Raw genomic sequence first — 17059 nt, forward strand, 5'->3', positions numbered from 1 at the left:
TTCAATCTTGCTACAGCACTCGCATACAACCAGCCATTTCCTCCCCTCTGAACCTTAATAGTTCGAACTGAACTGGATTGAAACACCCTACCTCAGACCACATCAGCATACGACTTACTCCCTTGGTAATTGACGTTTGTAGATTGGTGACCTTCCTTCTCCTTCCACTGTTGTACTGGACATATCTTCCTTTGTCTATGATCATATTCCTTCCTAAACTTAGCCCTTTTGACCTTTAGTGCTTTGTCATCACACCAAAGTCCATGTGCATTTTGCGGCTTATAAATCCAAATCTGGAACATGTAGATCTTCTTCTCTTATTTGGAATGTACGCATCCAGCACGAATCCATAGTTGGAGAAGATTTTATACAACCCGTTTGCCCCTATAGATGCTGGTATGTTGTCTACAAACACAGAGTACATGTTGTTCTCCCTTTGAGCCCTGCCGCCTCGACCGCCATGTCTGCGCACCACTAGTTGCCATCCTCCAATTCCAAGCTTGCTTGACTGCCCGTCATACTCGTTACTCAATCTCCATGGATGCCCCATCTAGTGCTCTTTGTAAATTGATCAAAATCTATAATTGTTTCCAATGCCTTTTTTTGATGACAATAACAGTTTGGCCTTCCAGCTGTTTGGCCTTTGAGCTTAAAGGCTTGGGATGATCATCTTTTCCAAACCTTTGCTTCTTGTTATCACTTGTTCTTGCTGGCATGGTTTCTTTCTTCTTCTTTTTATGTAATATATTTGAAATATCAATTCCATTCTCTCCACATCTATCATAAGTCCTTATATCCTCTCTCTCTCTCTCTCTAACAAGGGGATATGGGTTTTACATCTTCTGCTCTTTTGCATACATTGTTTCATGTTTTCAGGCGTCATACTGTGCCAGAATAGAGAAACTGATCAAGGCAAAAGTAGCACAATCAAGTGGCTGTGATTTGTTCCAAGGAAGTTGGGTCTTTGATGACACATACCCTCTCTACAGCTCCTCCATCTGTCCGTTCATTGATCAAGAATTTAGGTTGAGGTCAAAGCAGTAATAGGCTGAGGCCAGTATGGTTCAGATCAGTAGAGGTGGTTTGGTTCTAGACTGAAGTATGCCCAGCTGAAGTTTCTGTTTTGCTCTAGTGTCTGTTTGGCTGCAGTCCTGTAATCACCCAAGTAATTAAATAATCCTCATTCTGCAGTTAGTAGGAGGCTGCACTGCTGGTTTGCTGGAGCTCTGGTGGGAGTTTGGTTCTGATTTGTGTGGCTGAAGTTGATCTGGTAGTGTGCATGATTGTGCTGCTTGGAGTGGATGAAGTGGGCTGGAGTGGGTTGTGTATTTTGTCTTGCTGATATAGTGATTGTTCTGAATCATGTTTAGGTATGCATTAAGGAGGGCTGGCTTGGGCAGAGGAGTTGGCTTGTTCTATTTGGTCAGCTGGGTATACTTCTGGATTGTTGTAGTGCCCAAAAAACAGGAGTGATGCTGCTGGAGTGCTCTGTGCTGGCTTTGGATTGTGGGCTGCATTGGTCTACTTCTGGCCTGTTATGCTTAACAGGGCTGCTCTGTCATACTTCTATTTGGTCTGCTGGTTACCCTGCTGGTATGTAACAAGATTTTAACTCTGTTGTGCTGGTGCTACTGGTTTGTTTGCTACTGGTTTGCTTGCTAATGCTCTGCTGGCTAAAACAATCTGTTGGCTGCTGGACTGCTGGATAAAACAGATTCTGATCTGTATGGGTGGTGCATTCTGATCTGTTTGCCCTACTGGTTTGCTTGCTAATGCTCTGCTGCCTAAAACAATCATTGGTTTGGTTTTTGGTCTGTCTCTATCGTTGGTTTCTCACCAACTTTGGGGTGCTTGCAAATGATAGGTTGGGTTATTTGATGCCAACCTAGTTGGGATCATTTAGCCCATCGTGATGCTCCTGCACTCCTCTTTTCTTTATTGGTGTAATTTCTTTCGTACCTTGTACTAGTCTTTACATCAATGAAGCTTCTTTTTGCTGATCAAAAAAAAAAAATGGAAGCCCACTGGATGTGATTTGCCAAGGTACATTTGATGCAGCGTCAGCCATGTTCACAATTTAAAATTTTGGAGTACTTACGTTTTATCTCTTGTACCACTTTACTCTCTATACTTTTAATTAGTTTAATTGTTTATTTTTAATTTTAGATTTTGTATTAATTTGGTTCAATTAATAACGCCGTTAGTGTTTTTTAAGAAAAATAACCACTCAATTGGTTGAGGTTACTTCACTGAGTTAAGCAAGCTTATAATTTTGCTCATAAAAGTGTAGCACATGCTAGTCATGTGCATATTATCCATTAAAAATACTAACGGTTGTAATCAAATAAAATAAGGTCTTGTTTGACAATTCAATATTTTAGCCTAAAAGTTAAAAATTCACTAAAAACCTAAAAGCCAACAATTTATATCAAAAAGTTAAAGATTTTTTTTTCTCTTTACTTTTTGCACATCTTTTCACAAAAAGTCATTGCAAAATTTATCCAATTATATATTTATGTGAGGGTGGACAATTGTTTTGTCTTCAAAGTATGTGTTGTGAAAAATTTTGATCTTTAATATTTAAATTATGTCAATTTGATCTCTAATGTATAAAAGTATTTCAATTTAGTCTCTAATATTTAAATTATATTAATCTAATCTCCAATATATAAAAGGATATTTACCAATAAATCTCATTTCACAAACAAGTACTCCAATTAGTCCCAATTTTTTTTATTGATCTGTTAAGTCATATTAGTAGAGAATGTCGTTCTGTGTGACCCTATTTTTGACTTTGGTATTATTTTGGTGGACAACTATACCCTTTTATTAATGTGACAGGTATTAATGTGACACTTCAACGATGTGACACTCCAAAAAAAATTAAAAACTCTTCTATGTATTTTTCCTAAATGTAACAACGTGGCGGATATGATGTGACACTACAAAACTTTTACTCCAAAAAAAATAAAAAATTCTTTAGTGTACTTTTTCAAATGACAACGTGATAAGTATGATGTCACACTTCAAAAAAAATAAAAAATCCTTAGTATACTTTTCTCAAACGTGACAACGTGACGAGTATGATGTGACACTCTATAAAAAATTAAAAACTCCCTAGTGTGCTTTTTCTAAACGTGATATCTAATACTCCAACGTAACGGGTATGATGTAAAACTCTAAAAATATTAAAAACCCTTTAATGTATTTTTCTCAAATTTGACACTCAATGTAACAAGTATGATGTGACATTAAAAAACTCTTTAGTATATTTTTTTGCAAGTGTGATACTCTAATGTAGCATGTAAATGAGTTATTATACATCTAAAAAGACTATGAATTACCAAAAAAAAAAAAAATGGAGATGTATAGATTACAAATCTAAAATATACTACTTATTAGTCAATTACCCTATATAAAAATATTTTAATTTAATCCTAGCGTATGAAATTCTAAAGCAATGATTAATTTCCAAATCTTTTTGCTTTAAAATTCGTAACGTCAAAGTCAATCTAAGATTAAAATATCTAACATGTCATCAATACTAAATAATATGGGTGCAGATTTGATGGTGAGGAGTTCTTGAGAAGACTTAAAGGGTAGAAATTATTGTTTGTGGGGGACTCTCTTAGCCTCAATCAATGGAGGTCACTCACTTTCATGTTGCATGCCACAGTACTCCCCAAACCAAACTTCATGATTTGGCGCATAGACCATGACCTCTCTGCATTTCCCCTACAGGTTGGGTGCTTTCCACGTGGAAAATTCTATTCATACAAAATATAGGGTAAATTATATTTGTAATTCTTGTATTTATTTTTTGTGTCATTTTTATTTATATAATTATAATTTGCTTGAATTTGATCCTTAATTTTAGGTTTTGTGTCAATTTAGTTCAATGGCTTTTAAAGTCACTAAGTTAGTTGATGTTAATTTATTGAGTTGAACAAGTTTATAATTTTGTCTATAAAAACACAATACAGTTCATTTATGTGCACATTTTTTATAGAGAAAATACTAACGATTATAATTTGACTGAATTGAGACAAAATAATAAATTCATAATCAAAATTGAGCTAATTGAAATTATACCCTCTCCTTTTTCAATAATATTTTCTTTGAATATCACCAAAAAAAAAAAAAAAAAAAAAACCAAAATAACATAAGAGTACAAATAGAGTCTATCAATGTAATCACCCTAATATATATATATATATATATATATATATATATATATATATATATATATATAATAAGATAAATGTGTTAATATAATTTTTGTAAATAAACATATATATATTTTTTGAGTGTTTTATTTTGAAGTGAAAATGTTCAAATTGAAAATGATGATCTTTTTGTATTCATATTCTGTATGAATTTTTTTTTTTTTTTTTTTGTATACTATTACTATTTTGAAAAAAAAAAAAATGCACTAGGGTTAGGATTTATTTATTTATTTTTATTTTATGTTATTTTTTTATAAATTGGATAGAATATGGGCTTCTCTTCCAATCTAATTTTTGCATTTTTTTTTTAATTTTTTATAACTGACCTCCTAATAATTAGATTCAAGTTCTTGAATGGGCATTTATGTGTCACTAGGAGGTTGGACAAAAAAAATTAAGAGTTAATTACTTAAAAATTATATTTACAAATGTTATTGTAGTTCAAATTCTAATTAAGATTTTTTTAACCAATAAGTCCTATTTAGTAAAACTGAGAATATTGTTAGTTTTTTTTTAATTTTTAAAATTAAGAATATTATCAATTTTGTATAGTAATGTTCCAGATAATTATTTCACTAACTGATAAAAAAAAAAGATTATGGGATTAAATGTTTTTACCCTTCTACTTATTGGTTTGATTTAACGATCCAATAAAACCGAAAACATTATCATTTTTTTTTCCAGTTTTAAAACTAAGAACATTTTCAATTTTTTCATTTTTAAATTTTATGTAATTTTATTTTTTTCAATTTTGCACATCAATGTTCCATCATCATGCTCCTTTATGAATACAAAATTTTCAGTTTTGCACAAAAAAATAATTTAGTTTTTTCAATTTTTTTCAAAACAAAAATTAGTGTTTTTTTTTTTTTAGTTTTTTAATTTGAAAGTTGATATTTTAAAGTTTCGAAAATAAAATAAAATGTCAAATCATCATGCTCATTTATAAATAATCATAAATAATGAACAATCATTGTTTGAAGGGTAATTTCGATCATTAATCTTAGTTAGGACTTAATGGAATATAGATTCATAAATTAGGACTTGTGTGTAAGTGTCCCAAAAATTAACTAAATAACTAACTAACTAACATGGAAACAAAAAGTGAAGGTAACGTTTGGTCTTTGGTTTTTTAGAAACAGAAGAACAAAATTTTTTTTTTTTTTGATCAACAAAAAAGAAGCTTTATTGATGGAAAAACATAACGAGTATGACAACTTACATCAATAAAGAGGAGGGTGCAAAAAGTATCACAGTGAAACATTTAGATCCCAACTAGGTTGGCACGTAAATGCACACTAGCACAAACTCCAAGCTCTAAGTTGGTGAGAAACCAACATGCAGAGCAAAACAAAAACAAAACAAACAACCAAAAAGCTACAATCTCAGCCGCCCAGCCTAACAGTAAAAACAACAAAACACGCCCCTTGAAGACCGTTCATCCATAAACCCCTCTGCTGGAGCATTAAACAGAGCACCATCACTACTTCAAATCCTCTGGCTTAGTTTAGGTTTGGTAATGCAAATATGTGCTGTCCACTACTTCAAATCCTCTGGCTGAGCAACTCCAAAAATTTCAATAAATTGTTTTCAGAGAAAAAGAATTTTTTAATTTTCAAAAACTTCTCTATTTATCTATTTATTTATTTGGCACAAAAAAAAAAAAAAACCATGATAAAAAAAACTAAAGTATCAAAAATTAAAATGAAACCTTTTCTATTTTGTAATATTGCTTGCTATTAAAAGAAATTATTGGAGTCGCTATTGTCCTAGTTCCTATCTCTAACTGGGACTTCACTGTGTGCAATTTCATATGTTTTAGGACTATGATGTTTTTTGTGATGTTATCGTGTAATGAATTTCTAGTCGATCTAGTAACAGAGAACATAGGTAGAGTTTTAAAGCTCAACTCCATCAAAAATGGCAAATCATGGAAAGGTGTAGATACGCTCATCTTCAATACCTGGCATTGGTGGCTTCATGAAGGACGCAACCAACTGTGAGTTCTTCATCAAAATAAATAAATAAATAAATAAAATATCAAAAATTGTGTATTTGATAATTTGTGACACGTTTTTTTTTTAATCGGCAAAACAAATCTTTATTGATGGGATCATACGAATTATGAATGAGTACATCAATAAAGAGGAGCTTGGAGCTAGCAAAAGCTCCAAGCTCCAGTTGGTGAGAGACCAACAACAAAAATAAAGGAAGAAAACAAGAAAAAACAGAAGCCTTCCACAAGAACCAGCAGCAGCAGAGCGAAAGTGGCTATGGAACCATGAACAGACAGATAGCAGAGATATACCATGAACTGCACTGCAGCCCTTACCTCCCAATTCATTCTAAACAAAAGCCTTCCAATTCATTCTACACAACCATTACCTCCCACCAGCAGAGCCAGGGCTAGGGCAGAGGTGAACCAGATAGAAACAGATAGCAGAGAAGAACCATGACATGTACTGCAACCCTTCAATTCATTCTACACAGCCATGAAACTCCCCACAAACACACCCAGCTCCTGCACTTTTGCACTTGTGGATTTGCACATCATCAATCAAGAACAGATATTCAACCAAACCAGGAAATCACCTAAAAATATTGTTGCAGCGTAGCACCAAGTATTCACCCCTTTTGAATTTGCACATCATCAACCAAGAATAAAGTAGCTTCTTCACAAGCTAGCAAAAACAGAGATGCCCTGACTGAACCCATCAAACTCCACCTAGTTCAGTATAGTAAGCACCTCCAAAGCACATTCTGATCTGCCCAAATTATAGATGAAATCATTGGTTGAGAAATGGAGCTCTTTCAGATATGGAATCAACCACAGAGTAATCCTAGTTTTAACCAATTCACACAACTCCATCAAATTTGGGTTAGTTGCCTTAAACACACATTCATTTCTAAGTTTCCAAATAGACCACAGCACAGCTAGAGGGATAGCACTCCGAATCTTTCGTTCCAGCCTCTTCATCCTTCCTCCAGCCCACCATAACAACAGCTGATCCACCGAGCCTGGTAATGCCCCTTGAGTCCTCCACCAATTCAATATATCAGTCTAGACCCTCCACACAAATGGACAATAGATCAAAACATGGTTCACTGACTCACACTCAGCCTTGCAAAACACACACAGATCAGCCCCATTCCTAGACAGAACACCAATTCTTTGTAAAAACTCCATAGTCTTAATTCTATTTTTCTAAGCTTACCACCCAAATACTTGAACTTTAGGTGGGTCAAAATTAAGCCACACCAACTTAGTAATTGGGAAAGTTGGGCTACTATTACAGGCAGCAGAACTATACAAAGAGGCTACAGAAAACTGACCTGAAGATGATGCTGTCCAGACAGGCCTATCCACTTGATCAGCCTCACTACAGGTCTTGCTTACAATTTATTCAGGAGATTTTGAAGCCCCACCTCCTCTCACTCATAAAACACTCTTCTGAATGAAAGATTCCAACCTTCTAGAGACTCTTTCCTATCATGGATAACCCTCAGAGTAACACTTTTCTCTAAGGACAACCTATAGAGACTTGGGAACTCCTCTTTCAGACAAAGATGCTGATACCATCTGTCATCTCAAAAGTTGATCCTTCTGCCAACCCCAACTATCAACTGAAAATTGTTCACAAAAACTTCTTGAAGATTGTTTCTATATTCACCAAAAACTGTAATACCTTTCCACACATTTGATTGATTGTTCCCAGGCATAGAGGGAGGCAGCCAGCTTGCATTATTTAACTTATACCTGCTGCATATAACTCTCTTCCACAAAGCTTCACTCTCACACCCAAACCTCCACCACCACTTTAGTAATAAGTAATGGTTAACCTCTCTCACCCTCCTCACAGCTCCCCCCATCTAACCATATGGATTTTCTTCTTAATTTCTGATCCTCCCCACAGAAATGTTGCTTGGAGCCTCTCAACTTCTTTAGCAACCCCTTCAAGCATTTTGAAAAATGACAAGTAGTACACTGGTAGTGAAGATAGGACAGCTTTAACAAGTGTTAATCTCCCAGCAAAAGACAGCAACTTCCTTTTCCACCCAGCCAGCCTACATCTAATTTTATCCAAGATGGGCTTCCATGTAGATTTCTTCTTTGGATTAGCCCCTAGAGGTAACCCAAAGTAGTTGATTGGTAGTGCCTTCACTTTGCAGTTCAAGATTGAGACAAAAGCAGCCATGTTTTCATCTGGAACCCCCACACCATACACAACACTCTTATGGTAGTTAATTCGCAGCCCAGATAGAACCTCAAAGCATCTAAGCACCCTTTTCAGGTTCCTCACATTATCATCCCCTACTGCACGGAATAGCAAAGAGTCATCCGGAAATTGAAGATGAGATACTATAACACCATTTGCTCCAACCTTCACTCCTTGGACCAGGCCAAGAGCTTGAGCTCTGGACAATAAAATATGTAACCCTTCTGCAACTAAATTAAATAGGAAAGGGGATAAAGGGTCACCTTGTCATAAACCCTTTTGTTGACTGAACTCTTCAGTTGGAGACCCATTAACAAGCACTGATATTCTAGCAGATGTTACATATTCCTTGATCCAACTGATCCATTAATCTCCAAACCCAAATTAAGACATCATATGGAATAAGAACCCCCAATTAATGGAATCATAGGCCTTCTCAAAGTCTAGCTTAATAATTAGCCCCTTCTTCTTTGCCTTCTTCCACCCATCTACTACCTCATTTGCGATTAACACACCATCTAAAATATTCCTCCCACTTAGAAATGCAATCTGAGTTTCACTAATTATGTGTGGCATCACTTCTTTCAATCTATGAGATAACAACTTTGCTAAGATCTTATAAATTGACCCCACCAAGCTTATAGGCTTGAAATCAGTTAGCCCTTTAGGATTCTCCTTCTTTGGTATAAGGGTTATAAAGGAGCTATTGATACCCTTAACCAACCTGCCATTCTTATGGAATTCATTCAAAAAGTTTATCACATCACACCTTATCACTTTCCAAATTTTTTGAAAACATCCTATATTAAATCCATCTGGCCCTGGTGCTTTGTTCTCATCACAAGACATCACTGCATCTTTAATCTCCGCCTCTGAAAACATTGCTTCAACTTTGTCAAAACCACAACTTCCTTGCACTAAGTTGAAACTCCCTCCTAACTATGACCTTCCTCCCCAGTCTTCATTAAAATGACTCTTAAAATATTCAAACACTTTTCTCTTCACTTGAGTAGGTTTCTCATATACCACCTCTCCCTCTGAAATGGAATTTATCTCATTCCTTACTTGCATACACGTAGTCATCACATGAAAGAATCTAGTGTTCTTGTCAACCTGCAAAGCCCAATTCATCCTTGATTTTTGGATCTACATTCTCTCCACCATCTTGCTCAGCCTCCACACCTCTTCCCTAACCTTCATTTTTCTTGCTTTTTTCTTCATTATCAAGCTCTCTAACCTCAGCAACAAGATCTAGCTTATGCAGGTTAGCTTCTGCTGCTTCTAAGTTAGTGATTATATTCCCAAACACCTCCACATTTCATTTTTTAAGCCCAACTTTCAGAGTTCTTAGCTTTTGTAAGAGAATAAAGCCAGCACAACCCACTATATTAGCCTCTTTCTAGCAGCTCTCTCTGAAAGCTTTGAAGGCTTTGTGAAGGAACCAGGCATTCTATACTCTGAAAGGTTTGGGCCCCCAGTCCTGACCATCCTCCTTCACTAGGAGAGGACTATGATTAGAGAGTAGCCTAGGCAAACCTGTAGACACCCCATTTTTGACCGTACTCAAGACTTGGGTGTCACCGTTTGAACACTCGGTAATCATCCTTGTTTGTGTTCGTCTTGAGTTCCCGGAGGTCTCGGCTACGCGCCTTGCCTTAGGATCTCTCAACTCGACTGTTTTGTGTTTGGTTTCGCACCAAACACTTGTGTTTTGCCTTGAAGGGGGCAGGGAATGGCTTATTGGCCATCCCCACACATCACCGGCCATGGCTTGGGGCCACCGGCCATTGTTTTGTTGCCACCGGCCAAATGTTTGGCCGGCCGGCACTTTTTGAGGCCGACCGATCATCTATTTTGGTCAAATTACATTTTTTGCCAGCCGACCACTGTTCACCTGCTTTTGCAGATATTTTTGTGCCAGCTGTGATAGCTGGCACCAACCTTTGCTCCCCTCCATACACGTGTATGGAGGGATTTCAACCTTGTTAGCCTGCCTTGGAAGCTTTACAATGCTGAATCTTCTATAAGAGGAGGCCTCTTCTCCCTCTTTTAGGTTAGACAACATTTTTCAGAGGGCTCTGGTTTTAGGGTTTGAGTTGTGTATCTATCCTATATCTGTATCTCCCTCTCTCTTGTGTTTCGTGTGTGTTTTGTCTTACTTTTGTGCACAAACACCCACCATTACACCTTCCTTTAGCTACTGAGGTACTAAGAGGCCGTTATTGAAGTTTTGGAGCTGGTTTGAGCCAAAGAAGCAGCTGGTCCACCATTTGTGAAGAGGGTCTTCAAGGGTAACATTCTTGCCTTTTTTTACTCCATTTTTGCATAGCTTTTTGAACTACCTTGCAACTATTTTTAGACTTGGTGTATAACATATAAAAGTCTTGTTTTTGTCTACTCTAAATAGTTCTTTAAGAGTGTTTTGAGCTTTGAGGTTGTTTGACCCCTCTCAAGCCTTGTTTGGCACCATTTTTGTGCATTTTTGGTGAGCTCCGGGACCATTGTGTTTGGGCCTCCTCACCACTATAATCTTGAGGGATTTCAATGGTGAGGATGGTGCCTTGAGGTCCTAAGAAGGAGAGGACCATCCCCTCTCCTTGTTGTCCTTGAAAAGGGCCATTTTAGCCCCTTGAGGGAGCATCTAGTTTAGGTCCATGTTGATCATGCCTTGACTGAATTTTGTACTTATTATGTCACAATATAGCTGTATTTTTAGTTGGTTTAGACACACCATGCTTGCTTTGCACACTTGTCTTGTAATGCCATGATTTGCCTTAACATGCTTTATGCTTTGAGCCTTGTTTCTAGTATGTTTTTGGCTTAGCTTTGTGAAGCTTTTATGCTTGTTTTGATGTGCTTGAGGATTGTTTTTGGTCATTTGGGTCATCCATGCTTTGCTTTGTGTAGCTACCATGTAATCCCCCTTGTAGGCCTTAAGTATCGGACCCTCTAGCATACTATCCTTGCATTATTTCAGTGGTTTGGAACCACTTACCATGCCATTTCAGTCCACTTAGCATGCTTGTATGCTTGCATTTGATGTCCCTCTAATGTGTTAAAAGGTTGTTGACTTATGCCCTTTGTTTAGGCCCTTGTGCACGCTTGCATGTTTAGGTCACTTAGATGCCATCTAGATGTATCCTTAGCTTTGCTTAGGCCTGCCTTGGACCTGTTTTAAGTCCTCTTAGCCTTGTGAGGCTTGGTTGACTTAGCCATGGTTTAAGCCTCTTTGGGCTTGCCTTGAATCTAGATGTATCCTTAGCTTTGCTTAGGCTTGCCTTGGACCTGTTTTAAGTCCTCTTAGCCTTGTGAGGCTTGGTTGACTTAGCCATGGTTTAAGCCTCTTTGGGCTTGCCTTGAATCTTGGGCCGTTGTTGCATGTTTAGCTTGTCTTGTTTACTTGGTTTGGCATCTTTACAACATGATTTTCAGAGCTTTATATGCATGCCATCTGTCCATGTTTGCATCCTCTTAAGTGTGCTTGAGAGTTGCCTCTATATGCCTAAGTGTTGGTCCTTGTGTGCATGCATGTTTGTATGTCATTTTGATTTTATTTTTGAGTTTGTTGGCCACTGTTTTGGGCTTAGTATAGAGCTGCCTAACTAGTGTAAGTCCCTCCGTTGCATGGCTGTTGCATGCTCACCGTGTATGTTGTTGCATATTTGTGTGTTGTTGCATGGTTGAAGTTGCATAATTGAATGAAGTCACATGCTTGCTTGCATGCTTGAACACCCACATTGTGTTTTGCATACTTGTTGGTTGCATTGCTTCATGCCTTGCATGCCTTGCATGATTGTTGTATGCCTTGTATGCTTCTTTGCATTTCCATGATTGCATGCTTGCTCACATGCCTAGGTTGCATCACATTGGCACGCATGCTTAACCTCTTGAATTGATTGTGATGGAGGTTGAGCCCTATTGTTTGTTTATGTGCATTTCACTTCACATTGAAAATGCATAACTTGGTTCCTTGGGCCATCACGTATAGAAATGAGCGATTGGTGGTTCGAGAATCGAGAACCATGTCCCTTTGAGTCATAAGCATGATAAGGGATGTGGTGGTACATACATCTGCTTGAAATGCATTGCCATGCCAAGTTTTGCCCTCTGTTGCTATCAAAAACAGGTTCTGCAGGAAGTTTTGGCCGGTCGACTAAATACAGTGTCGACCGGCCATCCATCAATGGCCGATGGATCAATTTGTGGTCGATGATCATTTCCCTTGGTCGGTGGTGTTCCCCCTTAGCCGGTGGTGTCCCACAGCACCCAAAGAAGCAACCCTGGGACTTTGGCAGTCTTCAAAGGAGCAGAGCAGGGAAAACAGAGGCAGCTTGTGCATGGCAGTGGCCTTCCAAGCGGAACCGAGCACGCGTGCATTGGACCCTTTCCCCGAGGCAGCTTTTATTTCTTTCTTAGATTAGTTAATTTGCTTAACTAGTTTAATTTTTCTGTAATAATTAATTAGCTTGTAGGTTAGTTAATTATATTATTCTTTTGGTCCCTCCGAGCAAGGGCAAATTTGTAATAAGTGTGGGTGCGTGTGTGCATGTTTTCCAACCCCCACTTCTTTCTCCCTTTTACTCACTTGCTTTGATGGTTAGTATTAGGGCATATTTAATTTAGCATACCTCATGCTATGCATGCGTGCATCATTCATCAGTATTGCATGCACCGGGCTCGGCGCATCATGCTAACTGCATAATTATTTCAAATCCAACTTGAATACATGCCATTTGTACATTCCACATGCCATTCTAGGATTAGCCGAGCCTATCCTAATTGCATTTTGTGTGCGTCGTATTAGGCACTTAACATGGACTTGGATCATACATTGATTCCTAACGAGTTCTTTGTTTTGGCTTGGAGTACACTGTAAGTGTTTTGTGCTTTAGCATCTCGCATGAGTGTGAATGTTAAACATGACAGCATACTTACCATGAGGCTAACTACTTATGTGATATAACTGCCTGAGTGCCTGTGGATGGAGGTTGAATTACCTAAATTGGAATAATGCACTAAAAACTGTGAGTTTTAAGCCCACTTGAGGGTGGCAAAACCTGCATTTTAGCCTACTTGCGAGTAGCAAACCATTTTCAAAACAAACATGCAATGTTTTGTTCCAATTTAGGCGATTTGGTCTATACTTGTTTGTTGTGCGCATAACATAGTAATTCTAGGCTAATAACCGGAATAGGAACACATAATGCTTTCAAAACAAGAAATCACGGTTAGTAGAGGCCGATGTTTGATCGGGCGAGAGGGGGTGCTCATAGTTGACCTTCCCCAATCGTACCCAAGTTCCCGAGCCGAGGCAACTTTGGTGATGACAGACACGTGGCCTTTGGCACCGAGTCAGAGTTTCCTAAATTTCCCAAAATAAAATATTTAGGTGGCGACTCTGTATTTGGAAAAGCAGTCCATGTTTGACACTTCTTTTCTAAAAATCTATTTTTTCTCAAAACGATTTGCCGAATTTGGACTCTTTGGTTCAGGTTAAGAATCGTGACAATTTGAGAGTCCTGAACTGTAGTAGACCCACAAATGAACAGAACGGGACCCATCCTCCCGGGGCGTTCGGGGACGTCTACAGTTTTTGGCGACTCTGCTGGGGATTTAGAGAGCTTGACTCGAACTCGTCATATCCTGTTTTGATTTCACTTATGTGTTTCTTTGTATTGCATGTGCATTGGTGCACCTAGGACACCGTGTTTGCCGTCTGCTATTCCTGAACAGTTTGCCGGAGGCTTGTCGTGTCAAGGCATGACCATAAGGCTGACCGGTTGCGAGCTCTGCTAGTATGGGAACACAAACCCCAATTTTTACCGGGGCACCCTTTTGACCATTCGACCTAGTGCATATTCGGAATCCATAATGACCATCTAAGCTAGGACAGGTTGCTTACCCGATATAGGTTGTTTGAAACCGCTGCGTGCGTAGTGAAACCCTAGCTCCTGACAAAATAGGACAGGGAAACCCTACCCCAACATAGGGTTGTTTTGGCTCTCATTTACTTGCTATGTGCTTTTAGAGTGTATCTCTACAGGAACGTACATATCAGTTTGCAAGTTTGGGCATCAGGCCTAAGGGCATCAGTATCAGAATTTGAGAATTGGTTATATCCACGGGTATCAGATCTAGTGTTTCGAGGCAGTGATTTTGGGGAACAGTAATCAGTAGTAGAGTATAGTTGTTCAGCTATTGCTCGTGTCTATTCTGATTGGGCCGAAATGCTGCGTGTTTTCTCTTTCAGTTCAGAGATTTAGCACAGAATAGCCAGTGTTCTCCATTGTTGAGGCAAGACAGATATCTGATCCATCAGTCACCGTTCAATTCAGCGGACTTATGATGACGCAGAGTTCAGAGGAAATTATGGTTATGCCAGCCGCGTTAGACCAAGGGATCATCTTGCAGGATGAGACCAATGTTGATGTACCGCATTCGCCTAGGTCACCTGCTGCGCGCCCGATCTGGGAACCCCAGATGTTTCAAGTTCGTGAACCTACCACATTTGAGTTAATGGGAATGATTGGCGATCTCCAGAGATCCGTGGCCGATCTGGCCTATAGAATGTCGGCTTCGCCACCAGCTGCACCGTATGCCAGGAATTTCATACCACAGGAGCCCCCGCTACCGGGGTGGATTGTGATCGAGCTCAGCCAACCAGAGGTTGCCTCCAACTACAGCAACGACGTGTCAGCAACAACCAGGCTTCGCTCTGATGTAGTAACCCAAACCCCCGATCAGGTTGAGGCTAGAGGTAAGAACAAATTGGGAACAGATACTGATCCCGTCGAACAACTGCTATGGGCAATCGAGGCTTTGAAAGCCGGGGAGATGAATAAGAAGCAAGTGTTCGCAGTCATGACTAAAGCTGTGGATGATGTTTTCCCCACTCCAACCGAAGGCAGTTCAAGCCGGGCGGAAAATCAGGAAGGGCCCCGTCATGCCAAGACAGTTCATGTCATTCCTAACCCTGTACCAGGAAAAGATCAGAAAGCCAAGGCAGTGCCTGCCAACCCTTTCGCTAGTGCGTCTAGCAAGAATCCTCAGACTTCAAAGTACCTGCCTCGAGGGCGTAGAGTTTTTCATGCCCTCTATATGCCTTTGTCTAGGGCATTTCAAATATTGGCTAAAAAGGGGCATCTTAAACCCCTCGAGCCTTGGCCCCTCCCGAAGAATCTCCCTCTCTCGCATGATGCTACCTTGTACTGCGCGTACCACCAACAGTCCAGTCACAGCACCGATGGTTGTTTCCGCCTTCGTCATGAAGTGCAAGATTTAATCGACAACGAGGTCACCCTCCCACCTACCTCAGCAAAGTCTGTCACTACTGGGCTATTAGATTTCGAGGATAGCACAAGTTTGTGATTAGGGGTTGGACCACCTGCGGGCGGCGCTTGGTGCATTTCGGATATGGCGTCTGGCACGCACTGTTGAGCATCTGCGAGTGTCAATTTTTGTGGTTTTTGACTTAGGTGTTGAGTCAGTTCGGTGGTCCTGTTTTGAGTCTGTCTCTTTGTTTTGAGTCAGTCTTTTTGCTTAAGGGTCTGTCTTGTCGCGTCGAGTCAGTCCCATTGTATAGAATGTCAGGTGATTCCGAGGTTGTTGCCTCGAACACCGTTTTGTTTTGTAATTATCCTTTCATTCTCTTTTGAGTCTGTTTCTGCTGTGGAGCCAGTTGCAACTAGGGAATCTGAATGAAACAGCTGCGGCTATCATGTTTCCGTGCTTATTGCTATTTTGATCTAGTTATGCCAGAGGATTTGAATAGAACAGTAGTACATTCCACTTATAGCGATCCCGGTTTTCCTTTTTGTATTTGTTGTACTCCGGAACTTTGGTTCCGTGAAGTTAGTAGTTGTGTTTCTTGTTGTTGTCCATTAATTCCCTATGTTTGAATTTTAGGATGTGTTGGGCGTGTTTCGAGCAGGTAGGTTGAGTCTTGGTCTCAAGTGTTGTTGCCCAGAGTTTTGGTGTTACGCTCGAGCGGGCCTTTCTGCGCTCGAGTGGGAGCGGGTATTCTTGCGCTCGAGCAGAGTTTACACACTCCCAGTATTTCGTGCCTCTGTAAAACTTCTGCAGGTGTGTTTTTCACGCTCGAGCAAGTTTTCTTACGCTCGAGTGGGTTGCGCTCGAGCGGACCTATTGGCGCTTGAGCGGGTAGTGTTTTGTCTGTGAAAGTTCTGGGAGAGGGAAATCTACGCTCGAGTGGACTGGTTTTCGCGCTCGAGCGGGTGTGCTTTATCTCTGTGTCTTGGCGCTCGAGCTGGCCTTCTTGCGCTCGAGCGGACCATGCTTTTTGTTCTTGACGCTCGAGCGTTGTGTTTTCTGCTCGAGCAGACCTGTCGTATATCAGATAGCAGTTGGGCATTTTTGAATCACTTTTCACTTTTCTTCTCTCTCTCTAACTTTCCCAAAATCGATTTTGAGAGCTTCTCTCTAGGGTTTGATCTAGATAGAGTACTTCCTTTCCCTTCGGCCTTTTTAAAAGTCGTGTTGATCGTCAAGGGCGTCGTTTTGATCTGAAAAGTTTGGAGTTTGGAGCACTTTGGTTTTGGTCTCTTCTCCGTTTGAGCTCTAACTTCGAGGTAGGGATATCCTACTCCTTCTCATGAG

General features: G+C 39.5%; 1 pseudogene; it reads left to right on the plus strand.

Annotated features, from left to right (window-relative positions):
• The first annotated feature begins 390 nt into the window (after positions 1–390).
• Positions 391–17059, plus strand: part of LOC114285805 (protein trichome birefringence-like 41) — a 43638-nt pseudogene continuing 26969 nt past the window's right edge.

The sequence above is a fragment of the Camellia sinensis genome, chromosome 7 (genome assembly GCF_055761805.1).
Source record: "Camellia sinensis isolate YWXY chromosome 7, ASM5576180v1, whole genome shotgun sequence".
NCBI classification, from domain to species: Eukaryota; Viridiplantae; Streptophyta; class Magnoliopsida; order Ericales; family Theaceae; genus Camellia; species Camellia sinensis.